We start from the raw sequence: 18,008 nt of genomic DNA, 5'->3' as shown, positions 1-18,008 counted from the left end.
TTTCCCCTCAGGCTCGGAGGGAAGCCAGCCTGGCTCCCTACAAAGGGCCATTGAAAAATGCTGAGAAAGAAAGCTGTAAACTCATGGAATGATGGGACAGAAAGCAATGCACCATGGAACATTGAGCCTGGTCCCAAGATTCGCCACAATCCGCTCCACCTTCCCACAAGACCTAGCAGCAGAAGGTGTTGAGCTGGACTATAGGATAGGTACCACAGTGCACTGCTCACACAGTCGATGCTAGTGCCCCAAGTGTAGACATGCTCTGCTGACAAAGGGAGGGAGTGTGAACATGCAATACCAATTTTTATTATAGCACTTTTTGAGTGTAGACATAACTTTTGTTGACAAAACTCTGTAGTGTAGACAAGGCCTTAGTAAGGGAGCTTTTTCCCATTTCTACCTTTCATGGATAAGCCTCAGCTGAATTTGAAGAAATTGACTAAACCCATTGCCATTTTTTAAAAAATTATTTTTTTGTAAAGCCCACAATGTAAAAGCATAAAAACTGTAGTAAAACAACATCAGATCTGAACTATATGTTACATCTCTGATGGATGATAACATATGTTTGTGGAAACAGGATTTCTTCCAGTTCCTGTATCGCATATGACGTTTCTGTATAAGTAGAAAAGGAAACTTTAGAAAAGCTGAGAACTAAAGAAATAGTTTTGATAGAGGGAGCATGGCCTGGCCTGCCATATAAGCAAGCCTAGTAAACAGAGTAGTGAGATTCTATTGAAGTGGAAATAATGTCTGGCTTTGAGAGAGATGTTTTGTTGTTATTCAACAGGAAGTGGACTGTCCTTCAGACTTAGGTGCCTGTAATATATGCTAGACTAGTAGCCATTTAGCTATTGATCTTCCTTTGCAAAGATTGAAACAGTATCTCTTTTTTGTGATGCATTTTGGTAGAGTTGACCAGCACTGGGTCTTGACAGCTCATAAATCTGTTGGTATCTCCCACCCCTCACCCCACCCCCGCTACTTTGCTATACAAAAGAAAGTTAACAAAGTATAATGTATCTTTATCCATATAGACCAGCAATTAATGAATGTTGACATTACATCACTGTCTGCCTTCAGGATGGCATGTGAGATGAATTTAGTAAACCAAAGTGGATGCAGCGTTGTCGTAGCCATGTCAGTATCAGGATAAGAGAGAGATAAAGTAGGTGAGGTAATATCTTTTATAGGACCAATTTCTGTTGGTGAGAGAGACAAGCTTTTGAGCTTACACAGCTTGTCTCTCTCACCTACAGAAATTGGTCCAATAAAAGATATTACCTTGCAAACCAAATTAACAGTTCTCCTAAACTGTTGTCTCTTCTTATGAGTTGTGTTGGAGCTTGGTGCACTTTATATATAATCTTAGCATGTGGGTCTCTGAAAAATGACTCTGTGAAAGCAGGAGAGTTCCATGATTGTTGGGTCTCATTGACCGCCAGAGTAAATTTGCCCACTTTAAGCAAAAAGATGATTGTAACTGCCATCCCTGCATCCCAGCCTAGAATTTAAAATCAGGTTGTCTTCTTTCTGACTTGTGTATCATCAGTAATAGAGATCTTCCAGGTCAAACTCTGTTCTCATCGTAACTACATTGTTTTTAAATTCTGGCCTCAGGTGCACCTATTCAGCTACATGGTCTGTAACAGGAGTGCCTAAGTGTAACTGAGTCATTATTTACACAAGAAAATTGTCCTGATCTAATTAAAATTGGTTGCGAAAATGATTTAGTGTAGACGCTCTAGTTTTGGTTTAAGAGTGTCGTACTGATTTTATCTGAAGTAAGTTGCACTGATGGTTAACTATATCAGTTTATATACCAATTTGGCTAAATTGATTCAATTGTAGACATGTAGACAAGGCTAAGAGCAGAATTTCTGTAACCAAGCATTTGACACGCATAAAGCTAACATGATTCATCGCATCCACAAAACAGACTTTTCTCTGGCGTAATAGAGAAGTTAAAAGTACATAGATAAGCAAACAATGGTGTCTTAGTGTTGACCTGTCCACAGTCTTCCATGTTGCACAACTGTGCTCACATTGCTTCTGGTGGTGCCACAGGCAAAGCATTGTGGTGCCACAGGCAAAGCACATGTTACAATGCTGATGCACTTGATTATACAGTCCCATCTACACAACCAACTAAGCAAACAAACCTCAGAACCAAACAATTGTGTTAGAATCTGCTTAGAAACAAGTCAGTCGTGGCACAGCTGTTCGTGATCAAGGCCTACACAGTAGTATACTCACTCAGTTATTCATGTTGTGTGTGGACATCAGCCATGTGTGGAGTCAATCATGTTAAAAATCAGGTTACAATCTTAATCAAAATCTTTAGGGGTTAGCAATTACTATAAAGATGCTTTAAGAGTCCTGTCAGCTCAGAAGCAAAGTCCGGCCAAATCCACTAATGAAATGCTCTATAACATTTTAATTTCTTTCCTTGTTACTTCAGAGCAGAATTGTGGTCTAACATCTGTACCAATACTAGATATATAGTAAATGAAAGGAATAATTTAAACTTCAAAAACAACTTTTAAGACAGCTATCCTTTGTACATACATTTCAGAACAGAGGTATCTGATGCCACGTTGAGGCCCAGTCCACACTTGGGTCTGTGCTAGTTGTAACTGTGTTCAAATTCAAGCATGATTGTATCAGGAAGCATTCTACCTATGCATCTGCATAGCTGCCACGTTCTCTATAGCTCTACAGGTGATGGTTTTGTGGATGTAAGCACAATAAGTGAGCAAGATTATTTTCTGATTTAGCTTATCTGTTAATAAACTAAATGCTAATATTTCAGAGCAGAGAAATAGAATCCAAGAGGCTCCATATGGATATTGGTGTCCTTCGAGTCTGACCTTCACAGTCCTTTGTGTTAGCACAAAACTATCTTCACTATTTGTACCTGCATTTTTTTCTTTTCTCCTTTTTTTCTCTCCTGGTCTCTTTCCCATCTGTATTTTATTTTCACCGTTGTTCCTTTGCCTATCACCTAATCCAGGGATGGGCAAACTATGGCCCGCGGGCCGGATCCGGCCCTTCGGGGCTTTGGATCCGGCCCGCGGGATTACCCCTGGTGGTGCTGCGGGCCCGGCGCTGCTCTCAGAAGCAGCCCCCGGGCCGGGAGGCAAAGGGATCCATGTGCGCACGCAGAGCCCTCTGCCCCCCCCACCCCCCAGGGGCCGCAGCACTTCCTGGAGTGGCGTGGGGACAGGGCAGGCATGCAGGGAGCCTGCCCTGGCCCTGGTGTGCGCCACTGCCACCCCGGAGCCACTTTAGGTAAGCGGCACCGGGCTGGAGCTCAAACCCCTCCTGCTCCCCGCCCCCCAACTTCCTGCCCTAAGCCCTCTGCCTGTACCTCGCACCCCTCCTGCACCCAACTCCCTGCCCTGAGCCCCTTTCTGCACTCCTGTGCATTCCAACCACCTGCCCTGAGCTCCCTGCTGCACCCTGCACCCCGTGCACCCCAACTCCCTGCCCTGAGCCCCATCCTGCACTCCGCACCCCTCCTGTACCCCAACCCCCTTCCCTGAGCCCCCTCTTACACTCTGCACCCCTTCTCTGCCCCAATCCCTTGTCCTGAGCCCCTTCCTCCACATCCCGCACTCCACCCGCCCTGCCCCGGCCCTGCATACAATTTCCTCACCCAGATGTGGCCCTCGCCCCAAAAAGTTTGCCCACCCCTGACCTAATCCTTTCTCTTCTACCTGCCCCTCGTACATTGGCTCTCTTCCCACAATGGTCCAGTCTCCCGCTCAGTGCTTTCTCTCTTTGAATTTATCCAGTATCTCTGGTTCTGTCTGCCTCACTCCACAAGTATCTCAGGATTGTGGATTGTGCGGCTGTTCTGTCTCCTGCCAACATAGCGCTTTCCACATCGGTGCTTCTGTCAGTGTAAGTTATGTCAGTCAGGACTGTGGTTTTACCAACAAAAGTGCTAATGTACACATAGTCCTAGTGTCTAGCACAATGGAGCCCCATTTTTGGTTGGCCATGAGCACTACTGTAATAAATAATGAATGTTCCCCAATTATTTATGGGCAGAGAAGAGAGAAAGGAGGAGGTCTTGATTATTCCTCAGGAGTCGCTAAGGGAGGGAAGAACGGAAGGGGAAATATTGATCTCTCCCTGTAGCCCTGGAATTAAAGATACTTCATTTGGCCTGAGTGAGAGTGATATCAGAGCCAAATGTGTGGCTGTCACTCCAGATGAGTGACACTTGGCAGGGATGCAGATGGTGAAAATTGAGAGTTAAAGGACATGTCCATACTGGGAATTTTCAACACTTTTTTCATCCCACTAGTCTAGCTTTGCTGATGGTGGCAACGGGGAAGTGCTAGTATAGACAAAGATACAGTTTAGGATACAGTTGTTAAAATTACCTGTACCCTGTCTACACTAGCACTCCCCCACCAGCAGAACTGCACTTGTGCTAGATCAGTGGTTTTCAACCTGTGGTCTGCGGACCCCTGCGGATCTGCAGATTATGTCTAAGATTTCCAAAGGGGTCTGCACCTCCATTTGAAACGTTTTAAGGGTCTGCAATTTCAAGTGAAAGAAGTTCAAAACCACTGTGCTAGTCTAACAGTGGGGAAATTGTTAGTGTAGAAAAGGCCAGGGGCCAAATTTATAAAATTATATGCTGAGGTGCCTAAAAATGCAGTTAGGCACCTACTGGGATTTACAAATCCCAAAGCAAGTTAGGAACCCAACTACCATTAAAGTCTAAATGCCTTTGTAAATATGGCCCTTGGTAACTTTTCAGAAGAAGCTATACTCAGGGTATGTCTACACCACAATCACAGATGTGACTGTAGCACTCAGGTAGGCATGCTAGCTTTAATCTAACTAGTGCTACTAAAAATAGCACCAAAGATGCTTGGCGTGGATCCCGTGGAGGAACGTACAAATCTGATCAGAATCCTAGGTATGTACTTACGTTGCTAGTCTGTGCCAGGGTCATTGCTGCCACATCTTTACTGTTATTTCAACTGTGCTAGGTAGATTAAAGCTAGTGCAGGTAGCAATCACATTTCCAACTTCAGTGTACACCAGGGGTAGGCAACCTATGGCACGGGTGCCGAAGGCGGCACGTGAGCTGATTTTCAGTGGCACTCACACTGCCTGGGTCCTGGCCACCGGTCCGGGGGAGCTCTGCATTTTCATTTAATTTTAAATGAAGCTTCTTAAACATTTTGAAACCTTATTTACTTTACAATAGTTATTTACTAAAAACTAGTTTAGTTATATATTATAGACTTATAGAAAGAGACCTTCTAAAAACATTAAAATGTATTACTGGCATGCGAGACCTTAAATTAAAGTGAATAAATGAAGACTTGGCACAGCACTTCTGAAAGGTTGCTGACCCCTGGTGTACACATACACTTAGAGGCCCAACTTATTCCCATGGGAGGGAGAACACCTCATGATGGGGCTCTAGAAGAAATCTGTGAGGGCTCTCCTGAGGAAAACCTTCCTGCATCATCCTCTTGCTCCACCACATAGCAAAGCCTATTAAGCCCACTGTTTTCCAAACCTGGCAGATCCCCAGGGATCTATGTGGGCCCCCAGAAGCTACAGCCATCCATCCAGAGGCTCTGGCAGGCCCTCTTGCCCTCACGCTTTCAGGGACTCTTCTGACTATATCCCCCAGAAGCCCTGGTGGTGGACAGGGCTAGATTAACCTCTTTTGGGCCCAGCATCAAACATTTGTGGGCCCCCTGTGGGCAATGAGGCATGGCGCGGGGGTCAGGAGGGGCCGGTTCCCGGAGTGAGGCGCCAGGAAGGGGCAATGGGATGTAACGTGGCAGGGGTGGCACCACTCTGCCCAACCCTGTGTGAGGGCACTCATTACAAACCAGCGGCCACCACTCACACTGGTCCTGGCTGCCAGCACACCCCTTCACCGTGGGGGCGGGGCCCGTGCGGCGCACCACATCACGCTGCCTCCCAGCCCAGTGCCCCCCCACAGACTCTCCACCAATACCTATGCCCAACACCCTCTTGCCCAGAGACCCCCAACACACAAACTCCCCAGCACAACTGCACAACGCCCTGCATACCACCCTCCCCACCCAGTGCCCCCACACAGTCCCACCACCACAACTGCACAGTGCCCCACACATACAGACTTCCACCACTGCCCAGCGCCTCCCCAGACTCTGTGCCCAGCACCTCAAAACACACAAATGTCCCCCACCCCTCACTGCCCAATGCCTCCCCCCACAAATCCCCCCCTAGAGACCCACTCCCCGCACCCGGCTCCCCCTCCCCCGGCTGTACTCACCAGCCCCGCTGGGAGGTGACTGTGTCCGCCAGGCTGAGCCAGCAGCGTGGCCAGTGCCGGTCCGCCCCTCAGGAGCAGCACGATCAGCCAGACTGGAGCGGGCCCTGCCAGGCTGAGCTCCCATGGGCCCCACTTGCTGGGTGGGACCTGGCTGAGCCCTCCATGCTGCCCCCCCTCCACTAGCCGAGACTGGCCCGACCTCTGCAGCAGTCCCAGGTGGCTCGGCCCCAGGGAGACGTGCTGGGCCTTGCAGGTAGTGGGCTGCAGAGACTGATTGGAGCTGGAACCATTCTGGGGAGCAGGGCAGACCCCTGGAATGTGTCTCCCAAGAGCCAGCCCGGGCTGGCTGCACCCACTGGCCCCATGGCCAGCAGCCCTACCCAGCCACATGGGGCAGAGCCTGGCTGCTGGGCAGTGAGCCCCTTACAGGCAAGGGGACTTGTTGGCTGGTAGCCACTCACACAGGAAGGCCTGAGCTCTTGACTGCCCCAGGTGAGGAGCCAGACCTGGATGGGTTAGATGGGTCCTTAATGGGCCCCTACTCTGTGGGCTCGGAGCCATTGTAAACCTGCTAGTGGTGGTGGGAAGGCTCTACAGAAGAGACATCAGAGACCGAATCTTGTAACTAACTTTTAGTATCCTTCTCCTCCCATGGCGTAGACCTTGGACTGTGTAGACAAGCTTTTGCAGTGTCCAGGATGGAGGGGAGACTGGTGTTGTGCAGGCAGCTCTAGCATTTATGATGTAGCCCAGGGTTGTCCAGCCTTTTCTGTGCTATGGGCCCGATACTAATTTTGTGCACCTCCACAGACCATGTACAGAAATATGTGCTCTACAAAATGGTGTCCTACATGCAGTATTACCTTGCACATGCTCCAATAGCCAGGATTCAGGGCCGGCTCTAGACCCCAGCGCGCCAAGCGCGCGCTTGGGGCGGCGTGCCGCCGGGAGGGCGACAGGCGGCTCCGGTGGACCTCCCACAGGCATGCCTGCGGAGGGTCCGGTCGTCCGCGCCTCCGGTGGACCTGCCGCAGGCATGCCTGCGGAGGGACCACTGGTCCCATGGCTCAGGTGGAGCATCCGCAGGCATGCCTGCGGGAGGTCCACCCGAGCCGTGGGACTGGCGACCGCCAGAGCGCCCCCCACGGCGTGCCGCCCTGCTTGGGGCGGCGCAATTGCTAGAGCCGCCCCTGCCAGGATTATATAACCTGGCAGCCTTTCCTATGTCCAGACCTCTTAAACTACACTGCTTTTTCTACACTACAACATTAGGTCAGCTTAACTACATCACTCAGGGCTGTGAAAAATGTCATACCCTGTGTGATGTAATTAAGCCAACCTAAGCTCTGGTGTAGACATGCCTAGGTCAACATAAGAATTCTTCTGTTGACCTAGCTGCCACCGTTTGGAGAGGTGGGTTTACTGCACCAATGGAAGAGCAATTTCTATCACTGTAGTAAGTGTCTACGTAATAGCGCTGCAGCTGTGCCACTGTAGCGTTTCTAGTTTAGAGACACCCTTAGATCCAAGGTTTGATTTACAGATAAAGAGTTTAAGGTATGATTATTTTTTCATAGAATCAGAAATAATATACATGTTTTGGATGTATGGGTTCTGTCAAATTTCATAGTTGATGTGGTTTGTAACATACAGCCTGATCCTGCTCTCATGAAGGTCAATGAGAGTTTTGCTGTTGACTTAAGTGGAAGCATTCTTAGGCACATAAGATGTGCATTGAAGCTATTAGTCACCCTATTGCATATTCCCAACTTTTTATAGTTATGCCCTAAGTTAAATTTGTAGGATTGGATCTTGTTTCATATAATTAAAACAACTGTTGGAGTGAATTCAGTGATTGTGGAAGGTAGCAGAATAACAGTGTAGAGTGAAGTCCTTTTGTATCCAAAGAACCAGTAAAGTTTAGTGCAAGTTATGCCATCACCCAAACTGAGAGGGAAGCATGAGAGGTTAATTCATTCTCTTTCGTTATTCAGTCCTGGGTGTCTTCTGAGACAGCCAACAAGCAAGTACTAGTGTCATTGTTAGTGATGTTCAGTGACGTGGTTAATTGTTGAGTATGAAACTGAACTGGCACCGCTAATTTCTTACAGACCACAGCACAGAAATCACATGGTAGCAACTCTCCTTTACTACCAACCTAGTATGAATTTGTGTTAACACCCTAAGGTGAAAGGTTTCATAACCTATTACAAACTGCCTGAGCCATCCAGTCATTTAAAGAATTAGCTTTACCCAGGATTGTTTGTTGAATTGGAAACTTAAAAGGCCCTTTAAAGACACAATATTATTTTGAAGTCACTTGTATCTTAAGCCTAAACAACTTGATTGTGATAAATAAAAATTGTTTACGCTTTTCTTCTCACCAAAGACTTGTTTTACAACACATATGTTCCCTTGGCAATGGGTACTGAGGTTATGTCCCTTCTCCACATTGGTCACTTTCTTGGTTCCCAATAAAAAAAAGTGACTGACATATGATTTTGGTAGGAAGGGATGAGCTAAATACAAAGACTGAGAAAAAAGGAGGAAGATATTGAAAGGCGGGAAGGAAGTTATATACGGAGAGGAACATGGAGAGCAGGTAGAGCAGTGGGTCTCAAACTTTTGTCCTGGTGACTCCCTTTCACATAGTAAGCCTCTGAGTGCACACCCTCCCCCCTTAAAAATGAAAAACATTTTTAAATATATTTAACACCATTATAAATGCTGGAGGCAAAGCGGGATGTGGAGGCTGACAGCTCGTGACCCTCCATGTAATAACCTTGCGACCCCCTGAGGGGTCTCGACCCCTGTTTGAGAACCCCTGAGGTAGAGTAAGGCTGAGGTGAAATGGATGCTGAAAGGGCAGTGGTTTGGAGCAAGGAGCAACGAACCAGTCAGCTGAAGAGAGAGAATCTCCAGAATTAAAAGATTTAAAAAGAAGTCCTAAGAGGTTTTTGTTCCTGACTTTTAATTTTTTTAAATATATATAAAAGTTGTCTTCCAGCTTGTTGTTGGCTTTTAATTCTCTTACTTTTTTTAGACATGACAGAAATTCTCATGTGGTCTTCCATGATTTCATTGGAGATCTCAGGTGTCTGATGTGGTCTGTCTAAGCCCCTACTATAGGGGTGAGGAATGTTAAATATTTAACAGCCACATCTTTTCTTCCATAAGGCCATGTTTACACTAGAGTGCTGTACCGCTCTATTTTGAAAGGAGAACTCTCTCCCATTGAAATAATTAAACCACCCCCAATGAGCGATGGTAGCTATGTAGATGGGAGAGTGTTTCCTGCCAACATAGCACTGTCCACACTGGCACTTCTGTCAGTGTAACTTATGTCACTGTCAGGGTGTGTTTTTTCACTCCCTTAAGCGACTTAAGTTATACCGACAAAAGTTTCAGAGTAGCAGCCGTGTTAGTCTGTAAGTGTTAGTGTAGACATAGCCTCAGTTTATAGTGTGTTTGTTTCTTTTTTCTGGGGCAGGGGTTTATTGGTTTATTAACTCAATGTTTTAAACAGTATTTAAATAAAAACACTCCCCCACTTATTTAGGCCCATGTCCTGCAAACATCAGGCACTGGCTTGATTTTGTGCATGTTAGTAGCACAGTATTCATGTGTATAAATGATACGTATTACAGTACTGCCTAGAGGCCCCAACTGAGATTGAGGCTCCAGTGTTCTAAAAATTTTACAAGCACCTATTGATACACTGCCTGTTCCAGAGAATTTAGAAATTAAGACAAAGGGTGGGAGGAGAAACATGTCTACATTGCAGCTGGGTATGAACTTCCCAGACCAGGGAGACAGACTTGTGCTAGTGTGGCTCAAGATAGCATGCTAAAACTAGCAGCATGGACATTATGGCTTTGGCAGAGACAAAGGCTAGCCATCCAAGCTCAGACCCTGGGGCTAGGGTTGGTTGGTCTTGAGAGCCCAAGCTGCTTACCAAGCAGCAACATCTATGCTGCTATTCTGAGGCCTGGTACAACTACATTGTTCAGGAGTGTGAAAAATCCACACCCTTGAGCGGTGCACTTAAACTGACCTAACCCCCAGTGTAGACAGTGCCAGGTTGATAGGAGAATTCTCCCATTGACCTAGCTACCGCCTCTGGAATGCTGACTGGAAAATCCCTCCCAACAATGTAGGTAGTGTCTTCACTGAAGCACTACAGCGGCGCAGCTGCAGTGGTGCAGTTGCACTGCTGCAGAATTTTAAGTGTATATTTATAAGCCCTTAGTGTGCTGGGTTGAGCCCTGCTAGCATGAGTTCCCGGGCTGGGAAGCTCATTCCCAGCTGCAGTATAGACATACACACAGAGGCCTAGAACTCAGTAGACCTGGGTTATATTCCTGGCTTTGCTGCTGACCAGCTATATGACCTTCAGCCTTTGTTGCCTGTTCCCTTCCCACCCTTTGTCTCCCGTTTAGATTGTAAGCTCTTCAGGGCAGGTATTGTCTCTTACTATGTGTTTGTACAGTGCGCAGTGCAATGGTCACTGATTTTGTCTGGGGCCTCTATGTACTAAAGAAATAAGTAAAAAGAGGTGAAATGCCTTGAGACCATACAGCAGATCTATGCCTGGCCCAGGAATGGAATTCAGGACTCTTGACTCCCAGTCCGATGCCATGTTTATTAGACTATGCTACCTCCCAAAGCAAAATGTGCAATTAGCTTTGCATGACTGGGGCCTGATTCAAAGCCTAATGAAGTCAATGTGAGTCTTTTCACTAACTTCAATGGGTAGGCGGTTTCATTAATTTGATAACTGTGATTATTTATTTGTATTACAGTAGTGCAAAATGACCCCAGAGGAGATCAATATCTCATTGTGCAAAGCACTGTACAAACACTTTGGGCTACTCTACACTGGAAACTTACATAACCACACCGATGCCCTGGTCTACACTACAAACTTATGTTGGTATAATTACGTTTCTCAGGGGTGTGGAAAATCCACACCCTGAGTGATGTAGTTATAACGACCTTAACACACCCACCCACATACCCATAGACAGCACTGTGTTGGTAGGAGATCTCCCGCTGACATAGCTACCATCTCTCGCGGAGGTGGAATTATTAGCTGACAGGAGCACTCTTTCACATTGATTTAGTGTCTTCACCAGAAGCACTACAGTGTCGCAGCTGCACTGGTACAAGTTTGTAGTGTAGACCTGCCCTCAGGGAGGTGGAGTACCTACACTGAGGGGAGAAGCTCTCCCATCAGTGCATGTAGTGTCTTCAGCTGCGCCATTGCAGCATTGTAAGTGTAGACAAGCCCTACGTCTCTCAGCTGTTCTGCTGTAGCTTTTTTCAGTGTAGACCTACCCATAGTGAACGACAATCCCTGCCTCAGAGAGTTTATGCCTTATTAGTTTTCTAGTTGTCCATAGAAGTTTCCAAGAAAAAAGGATAGAAAATATATGGGTTGTTAATATTCAACAGCAAAAATAATGCATCAGGGGGGAGGTGAGGGAGAATAAATATATTTCTGCTGTTTCCATTTTTAATTAATGATGAATGGAATTGGTAGAGAGGTTCAGTTGGCCACCAGAGGGAGATTATTCAACTCAACAAATAAAAATACTGAAATTGACGAAGTCTGAATGAATACATGCCACACTTGACTTTTTAATTTAAAAAGTTATTGTGACTTCATTAAAAAAACAGTTTAAAAAATCACAGTGGTTATTATCAATAGAATTACTTCATACAAATGAACTTGGATTGAGGCATGGGAAGTTGACTGGCTGATATACCAGAGAGATTGCTATTCCCCCCTCCCAGTAATGGACAGGTCTCACAACTCTGTGGAATCCCCTTGACTTCAGAGTGATTCTGTACAGGTGCAGTCGTCCACCCATACAGAACAAGTAGAGCCAATGACAGGGGAGCAAAGGGAAAAGAACAGAGCAGAGCAGCACCTGTCCTACCAAACTTGGGGCAGGTTATCAGATAGGTGTTGTGCCAGATGGCGGATGAATATTTTATTTTTCTTCTCATAAGTTTCATATTGTGGGTCCCTGGGTATCTGTGGCTGCCATTTATAATGATGTCCCTACAGACAATGCTGGTCCTCCTTGCTGTTTCTGGCCATGCCATCACCACCACACCTGTTACCCAGCATTGAATGAATCTGTAATGTTTCTTTCAGGCATATGTCTTTTTAAGAGATTTATGGTGCTTCCATTGGATTTAGAATGGTGATACAGAATTAAAATATTGATCAAGTTAGTCACTCTACTACAGTTTAAATAGAGAAAGCTCCTCTCAAACTGCAAAGGGAATTTTAATGTCTGACTGCATGTCTTGTGAAGCAATATTGACCTATTTTTTGTAATAGAGATCACATATTTTTCATCAATGATTTCTAATGCTGTTAATTTGTGATAAGATTTGACTTAATGGACCAGACCATTGGTCCATCAAGCTTCATATCCTTGTGGTCCAGTAATGCCCGATCATTATTTATCAACTATGCCATGGTGTTTTCATGGAAGAGGAAAAGTTTCTTCCTGTTCCATATTGCAGTTTATGTATGCCCTGACATACTACATTGGATATTCTCATTTTAGAATTCATGACTAAAATGTTGATTTGTCTTAATGTTACCCAGCCAGTAGCAATAAGTAGCTTAACTTTATGCATGAAATTGCATCCTATTTCCCATGTAAACGAGGTATAATATTTTCCATTTATGAACACAGTTCATTTATCTGACCCCTTTCCACCAACAAATTTATTTTTGAATGATTGGCTCTATACCGTGAATAGATAATTTTAAAGCAGTCTTTTTCACCTCATAAAATTAAGTATAGATACAGGTTGGATATGTGGGAAAATGGTTGCAGTTGAATAAAACTAGATTGTTTTCTTCTTAGCAGTCACCCAAAAAGCAATCCACGCCAGTCTTCCACCTGACTGAAACAAAAGGCAGCCCTTGAGGGGCCCAGTTATGACTCATGCCTTTCCTTTTCTGAATGTGTTTGCCCTTGACAATAACAATCCCTTTCAGACAAGATTGACTCCTCTTAGCACCCTGTGGATATAGTCTGTCTCATTCAAATTTAATTTTTGTAGGAAGCATTAATTGTCTGCTAACTACTTCATTACTATCTCATATGCAATAACCTGTAAAGTTGACAATGCAGTGGAAAATGTAACAAACAAGTAACTGTGAATGTTCCACAGTAGTTGATACTTCCACCCTCCATACAAATAGTTGAATGCGGTACATAATTGGATAATGAAGCCTTATCTAGTTAGCTAGTGTATTGTTGATTTTAAACAAAAGTTTTAGAAGTGATCAGCCTCATATAATTTCATATTAGATGCTTTACTACTGGATCGCTTCAGGAGAAAGGAGTGCATGTCTGATTAATGTTGTGACCTGTCCAACACTAGACATCTCTACAAAAATGCTACATAGATTCATTCAGAACAAGAGGCGTTTATGCCTTTGACCCAGAGATACAGTACTAATAAATTATCTTTGATAATGATTTCCCTAAGAAAGCAAAGAACAGTTAGGAATAGGAAAAAGGAAATATGACCTAGGTGTTCATGGTTAAATTCACAGTTCTGCAGAGGAAACTGCCTGCCAGCCTTTGAAGTCAAATGGGGGAGGGAAGCTGCAAAAGCCAGTTTATTTCAAGCTGGAGGAAAGGCTACACCTTTTAAAAATGCAGAGTGAAGTAAAAGCGATAGCTATGTTGGTGGTTCCTCCCTTTTTGAATGTTTATTGTCAAAGATGGAATCAACACTGGCTGCTAGCCAAGCATGTCTGTATTACAAACACTATTGTCTGACCTGGGCTAAATCTTTTCTAAATAGACTCTATACTTAAAGCCATAAGCCTCTGGTATCTATGCCCTCTAATAAATACTAACATTTTCCTCATCTGTACTTGGCACTGGAGAGAGAGAAACTACTCAGAGTTTTACCATTGAGCTATTCATTTCACCAAACTATTTATAGCAACATGTTTGTGTATTTTTAAATTTTAAGCTTTACAATAGGGCCCATTGTTCAGCTGTGTGCAGAACCATATGTGCAACTAAACTGTGCCCTGTGAGAGAGAAATTGTTCTTGGGTAACATTTAAAAAAAATTGACATTCTACCTTACATTGTTTTTTGTCCACCAGCACTTGATAAATGCAGAGACATCATATGACTCTCAAATACTACAGCAACTGTAAATACATATATGTAGTATTTGATAGTGTCACCTTTGTATGTAAGGCAGCATTTACAGTCTACTATTGGCCATAGTCCCTAGTACTGATATCTAATGTGTATAAAATGAATGATTTTAGACAGATTATATAGCTATTAAAGAGTTCTTAATTTCTTTATTTGTAATTATGCAAATATATACAATAACCAGATTTATTGTGATGCCATAGTACACCTTTCAGTCTTGCACATGAAAGCATTGACTCTACTACTTTGACATTCTTTCCTCTTGCTTCAGTTTAGTAATGTATATAATGAAGGGGGTTTTTTTTGTATTAAATCCTACATAAAATATTTGTCACATTTGTATAATACTATTCATGGGGCTGCTTTGAATTTTGCTAGTGGCTCACTTTTGACACCTTCCACTATCCTGTTTGATTTAAGACTTTTACCTGGCATTGTTCCTTTCATGGAGTGACACAAAATAGCTCTCTTCATCAGGCTTGCCTGACTTTACATATGTTAAGGACCTCTTCAAAATGGTCAGAAACTTGTTAAATTCTGGCCCAGTGAGCTGATTTCATTGTTATGGGCAAGTTTCGAAATGATTGTTAAGGAAGGGGGCCTCGCATATTCTCAGAGTGGTGTGTTGGAAAGAAAAGGGAAGTTTACATAGGCGTTTTAAAATGTTTGCATCAGTGCTTGTAGAACTGATTTGGCTCCCTGGAGCTTATGAAATGGAAGTAAGTGGAAGATAAGGGATTTCTCAAGTAACTCTTGTAATTTGTGGTAACTTGTAGTTTATATAGGATCACAGATGACTGACAGTTCCTGGAAGTGGACAGTCTAAGGATTAATGTTGGAGGAATTATAGACTGAACAGAGGTCAAATCTTAGTACACTCTGATGTATAGGCAGGAAGGCTTTCCACACAATGGGGGGTGTGGTGGGAGATCTATTACAAGCACAAATAGCATTAGGGAACCAAACAGGGGCGGGGGAATTAATATATGTACTCAGTATTGTGACTTAAGTTTTTATTACTTCTAAAAATATTCAGTCTCTGGAGTAGCTATTTGGCCGAGGGAACCTTTTTGCCTTGTAGCGGGTCCTTCCCGAAATATTACATGAATGTGCATCTTCTTCGCCAGTGGTGTGAATGAAAGGGAAGGATGATTCTGAACACTGCCTGCCACGATGAGGCCCTTGTTGTTCTGGTACCTTCTGCCTCCTCCAGCGGCTGTAGCCTTGGTGCTGTATCGGTAAGGGCTGGTTCCTCCCCCCGCTGCGCTGTGCACCATTGAAGTGGGGGGTTAATGAGAACATCTGTGTGTGGGGGAGGGAGGTATGTGGCCTAGGGACACTCCTGGCGGGAGCTAGTGTTTATGTTGGAGGATGTTGCAAACAGCCTCCGAGCGGAGTAAGGAGCTTCTTGAGGTGGGTGTGTTGGGGAGGCGGGCGGTAAGGGGGTCAGGGGCTGTGTGTGTGTGGGGGGGAGGCTGGTGGACTGTGAGGAAGCCGGGGGTCTCGGAGGACTTTGAGGAGGCCGGGGGGCGCTGCGTGTTGGGGAGACTGGGCTGTGTGTGTGTGTGTGTGGGGGGGGGCTCTGAGGAAGCTGCCCGAGGGTTGGGGAGGAGGCTGGGGGCTCTAGGGAGCCGGGAGGAGGCTGCCTGAGGGCTGTGTTTAAAAACTACCCGTGCATGTGGGGAGGGGCAGGGCTTGCGCTCGGGAGGCTGCTCTGTGCTGTCTCTGCAACCTGGCGGGAGGGGAGGGGACGAGGGGGGTGCCCGCCCCGCCTCGCCTCAGGCGGAGGGAGGCGCAGGTAGTGTGCAGGCGGCGGGCCGGGCGCTGCTGAGGTGGGGAAAGCAGCAGCGCGGGGGGCCGCTGTCCCGTGCGCTCCCGCCTGCGCTGGCCACTGCCCCGGCCCTGCCCGGAGAGCCCGGCGCCGCCCGCCCGCCGGCCGGGAGCCGAAGGTAAGGAGCCCGCAGGTCGGTGCGGGGGCGCTCTGGCTGCCGCGGGACGCGCACCCCCTGGGGAGGGACGGAGGCTCTTGAGGGGCCCCCAGTTTCCATCGCCCAGTGATGCGGCAAGGGAGCCGCTCTCCCCGGGGCCCGGCGGCGCGGGAGCCTAGCGCCTGTCCCCGGGCTGCAGTGCGGGCCCCTCACTCCCCGGCCCCTGGGGCTGGGCGCTCGCTCTGCCCTGGCCGGCGGGCTCGGGAGCTGGCGGCCCCCGCCTGGGCTGTGGCGGCTGCGATCTGGGATCTGCCGGCTGCTGTGTCCTGTTTCGTTTCTTGGCGTGTAAAGCAGTGGAGGGGACTTGGTTGAAAATAGCAATGGCAAGTGGCGAGGGGAAGCAGCGAGCGCCGAGTCTGCAGGGGTCGGAGCTGGGGGGCTTCGCCTCCCGCTGCCGCTTGCGCCTGGGCTCCCTTTTTAAAGAGGTAATGTGCCGTTCCTTGTAGCCACTTAACCGTCAGGACTCGGCTGCAAGGGAGGTTAATTGGACGCTGATACCTTATTACTGCTGCTGTGAGCTAAGAAAGCCAGGTCTGTTTGCGCTGCGTTTGCTCCAACTGTTCACAGACTGCTCCTGTGCTACTTGACATACGAGATGGCATCACATTTGATCCCATTCACTCACTCAACAAACCTCCCATTGGTGAGTTGTTACATGTGCACTTTGTTGTCAGCTGGCCCTTGGACACAAGGCCTGCCTGAAATACAGGTGGTCCCTCTAAGATTAGAATGATCTTTTTAAGCTAGTCTCCACAATGACTTGGCCTTGAAATAATAAGTTTAAGAGAGGATTTCTGTTGGCAGTATGTCTGGTATTTAGAATTGAGCATTGAGAAGGGGTTTTGCCTATTGTTTGCTATACATGCTTGTTGCTATGAAATTTAAGTACACTCATGGTTTTAGCTTATAATTATTAACCTCCTTTTTATAATTTTTTTTTAAAAAACCTTTATGATAATGAGAACAATCAATATCAGTTTTTCAGAATTCTTCAGCTGATAAAACATTTGACAGATAAGATGACCTTTTAAAAATGTGCATGTATGTATATTTAAATTTTCCTCATTAATCTGTGTCAGAATAAACTGGGCTATGTGTGGAATTTTGTTTTTACAACTCTAGCCTTGTGACTTCTTGAACACTTTCTTGAAGTATTTTCTCTGGAAACTTGTTTCCAATGAGTGTGCTGTAAGTTTTAACAAAGAAGAGTGTTGTTCAGGAGCCAACAGGTGATGGGGTGAAACCTGAGTATATGTGTACATTGGAGTAAAGTCTGGCTGCTGTTTCCTACAGTCGTTGTTTAAAATAGAAATTAAAAAAAAAATCAATAGGAGACTGTAAAGGGCTAGATTTCTTTTACTCTCTTTTTTTAAAATCTGTGTACCCCATTATGGAAGATAAAGATCTTATTAGAACAGTGCTTCCTAAACTATTGGTTCTTGTATAACCACAACATGCAGTTTGTATTTATATCCCAAGATGGAGCCAAATAACATAGCCCAAA

At 45.7% G+C, this 18,008-nt stretch overlaps 1 protein-coding gene across 6 annotated transcripts in view; it reads left to right on the top strand.

Annotated features, from left to right (window-relative positions):
• The window catches only part of PRICKLE1 (prickle planar cell polarity protein 1), a 125,049-nt gene that overhangs the window by 89,296 nt on the left and 17,745 nt on the right, over positions 1 to 18,008 (top strand). The window contains exon 1 of one of the 6 annotated variants that reach the window (XM_045031929.1): positions 15,636 to 15,754. The exons of 2 other annotated variants lie outside the window; for them this stretch is intronic. The gene's annotated coding sequence lies outside the window, so the exon portion shown is untranslated. 3 more of the 6 variants (XM_045031907.1, XM_045031920.1, XM_045031912.1) reach the window with 3 other exon arrangements.

Source organism: Mauremys mutica, chromosome 1 (genome assembly GCF_020497125.1).
Source record: "Mauremys mutica isolate MM-2020 ecotype Southern chromosome 1, ASM2049712v1, whole genome shotgun sequence".
NCBI lineage: Eukaryota > Metazoa > Chordata > Testudines > Geoemydidae > Mauremys > Mauremys mutica.
The sequence above is the reverse complement of the archived record's forward strand: the minus strand, read 5'-3'. Positions and strand labels throughout refer to the sequence as shown.